The following is a 3,577-nucleotide window of genomic DNA, read 5'->3' as shown; positions in this document are numbered from 1 at the left end:
ACCACATGCATGTGCATTGTAGAGGAGTCTTAGTGGAGTTGTCGAGTGTTGCATGAGTCGTTGTCTTGGTTGTAAATACCGTTGCTGATGATGTGTTGATTGTGAAATATACAATTATATTTGAATCATTATTATTATGTTAGGTGTTAGATTCAATTGATGAATTTATTACCTATATTTATTGTTGTGAATCTCACCCCTTCTGCTTGAAAATGTTGCCCTTCTTATGGATAACTTGCAGGTAATAAAGATTTGTAGGAGTGGTGGCTCAAGTGTCTTAGGGCTCTGATACGTAACATGATGGGAAATTGTTGCTAAGTTTATCATTCCTTTATGTATCAATTTTGGAACATGTTTTTGAAGCTTTTATTGTCGTTGAATTAATTCCGCTGCAAAGTTTTAATTATTATGTCGTTGAAATTTGAAGGATAATTATTTAATTATTCCATTTGTGATTTTTAAGAAAAAAAAAAGGTGTAACATTCCGTTTAAGGTGTTTTACTCTGATTAATTTATGAAACTTTTATGTTGGGAAAATGGGGTGTTACAATTGGTATCAGAGCAGGTCGGTTCGTCGTGTGATAGTTAAATATTGTCGTTGTGTTTTTCTAATTAATAATTATGTTTTATTATGTGATTAAGTTGACTGACTAACTTTAATGTGATTTTTGTGTATTGTTCAAGTTTCTATTTGTTATACATAGTTTACGATATTTAAGCAATAACTGAATTTGTTTTCTTTTGTGCTTTGAATTTCGAGTACGAAATTCTTTAAGTTGGGGAGAGTTGTAACGCCCTAGTCGTTATTTTATTTATTTTAATTAATTTAGAGTCTTTTAAATGATTTTAAATAATATTTGTGATTTATGTGGTGTGTATTATTTTATTATATAGTTTATTTTAATAATAATTAGAATAAGTGGGAAATTAATATTATTTTGGAGGTTGGTGAGTTAATTAGGATTTAATAGAATTAAGGGGAGTTAATGAGATAAAGGGAAGTTACATTTTGGGGAGTTAAGAAAAGAGAAGGGAGAAATTTTTTTTACGTACAACAGATCTTTTGGGAGAAAAGGGAGAGAAGAGGAAGTACAGCCATGGAACCCGAATTGTTGTGCGTTTTTTCTGCAAAATTAAGGTAAGGGTGAGGTTTGCTTCAATAGTGTAGTTAATGAATTCTGATTTTGATTTTAACAGGTTTATGAGAGAATTGGGAAATTTAGGTTTATGGTTAATTATTGAGTTTTGGGTGTAGAGTTTGTTGTTCTGATGTTAGAATTAGGTTCTGGTTGCATACAGCACTTAGTTTAGCATCTGTAAACCAATTTGGGGAGTGAAAGTGAGAAAATTCGATTTTTGGGGAAAAACCTGCATTCTGGTCTTGCTGACATTCATCGCTCGCCTAGGCGAGTGGACTTTCCCGCCTCGCGAGTGAGCAATGTTCATAGCTCGCCCCGCGAGCAAGCCAACTTGCCATGGCGAGTACCCGTGAGAAAAACATGATTTTTGAATTGTTGTTATAAGCTGTAAGATGGATAGTTTTAAGTGCGTAGATGATTTTAGAGAGGTCTGGGACAATTTTTAGAATAAAAAGATGAATAGGGAACTTAAAAATGAAGATTTAGTGAGAAAAATGTCAAAACTCCCGAGAGCACCTGTTTTTCGTTCACCTTGAGTTCGTCGTGGCGAGCAACCCATTTTCTTGTGCTTGCCATAGCGAGTAGATGTACTCGCGAGGCGAAATGTCCAGTTTTAGAGCTGTTTGTTATTTAATTGAATAATGTTGAATGATATTGATGTTTAAGCATGATTATGATTAATTGTGCATTTTTATGGAATTACTGAATTGATTCTGATGATCTGTTGTTGACTGGGATGTATGATTTTATTTAATTAAATCATACATGTTGATGAATTATGGAGTTGTGAGTCATATATACATATATGCATTTGTTGAAGTTGTATGTAGATATACACAAGTGGAGTCAGTTGCATAAGCATAAAAGCGGGAGGGCTCTGGCCCTGGAACGCCTTGTCGTTCAAAGCGGGAGGACTCATGTCCTGGAACACTTATTGTTCAAAGAGGTGAGGGCTTAGGCCCTGATGAATGCTTTAACCATTCAATATCCGATGAGGGCTACTATCCTGTAAATTGGTACCACATGCATGTGCATTGTAGAGGAGTCTTAGTGGAGTTGTCGAGTGTTGCATGAGTCGTTGTCTTGGTTGTATATACCGTTGCTGATGATGTTGTTGATTGTGAAATATACAATTATATTTGAATCATTATTATTATGTTAGGGTGTTAGATTCAATTGATGAATTTATTATCGATATTTATTGTTGTGAATCTCACCCCTTCTGCTTGAAAATGTTGCCCTTCTTATGGGTAACTTGCAGGTAATAAAGATTAGTAGGAGTGGTGGCTCAAGTGTCTTAGGGCTCTGATACGTAACGGGGTGGGAAATTGTTGCTAAGTTTATCATTCCTTTATGTATCAATTTTGGAACATGTTGTTGAAGCTTTTATTGTCGTTGAATTAATTCCGCTGCAAAGTTTTAATTATTATGTTGTTGAAATTTGAAGGATAATTATTTAATTATTCCATTTATGATTTTTAAGAAAAAAAAAGGTGTAACATTCCGTTTAAGGTGTTTTACTCTGATTAATTTATGAAACTTTTATGTTGGGAAAACGAGGTGTTACAATTGGTATCAGAGCAGGTCCGTCCGTCCGGCCAAGTAGTTGAGTCGTTTGAGTCGTGTGATAGTTAAATATTGTCGTTGTGTTTTTCTAATTAATAATTATGTTTTATTATGTGATTAAGTTGACTAACTAACTTTAATGTGATTTTTGTGTATTGTTGAAGTTTCTATTTGTTATACATAGTTTACGATATTTAACCAATAACTGAATTTGTTTTCTTTTGTTCTTTGAATTTCGAGTACGAAATTCTTTAAGTTGGGGAGAGTTGTAACGCCCTAGTCGTTATTTTATTTATTTTAATTTATTTAGAGTCTTTTAAATGATTTTAAATAATATTTGTGATTTATGTGGTGTGTATTATTTTATTATATAGTTTATTTTAATAATAATTAGAATAAGTGGGAAATTAATATTATTTTGGAGGTTGGTGAGTTAATTAGGATTTAATAGAATTAAGGGGAGTTAATGAGATAAAGGGAAGTTACATTTTGGGGAGTTAAGAAAAGAGAAGGGAGAAAACGTTTTTACGTACAACAGAGCTTTTGGGAGAAAAGGGAGAGAAGAGGAAGTAGAGCCAAGGAACCCGAATTGTTGTGCGTTTTTTCTGCAAAATTAAGGTAAGGGTGAGGTTTGCTTCAATAGTGTAGTTAATGAATTCTGATTATGATTTTAACAGGTTTATGAGAGAATTGGGAAATTTAGGTTTATGGTTAATTATTGAGTTTTGGGTGTAGAGATTGTTGTTCTGATGTTAGAATTAGGTTATGGTTGCATACAGCACTTAGTTTAGCATCTGTAAACCAATTTGGGGAGTGAAAGTGAGAAAATTCGATTTTTTGGGAAAAACCTGCATTCTGGTCTTGCTGACATT

Source organism: Medicago truncatula, chromosome 2, assembly GCF_003473485.1.
Source record: "Medicago truncatula cultivar Jemalong A17 chromosome 2, MtrunA17r5.0-ANR, whole genome shotgun sequence".
NCBI classification, from domain to species: domain Eukaryota; kingdom Viridiplantae; phylum Streptophyta; class Magnoliopsida; order Fabales; family Fabaceae; genus Medicago; species Medicago truncatula.
The sequence above is the reverse complement of the archived record's forward strand: the minus strand, read 5'-3'. Positions refer to the sequence as shown.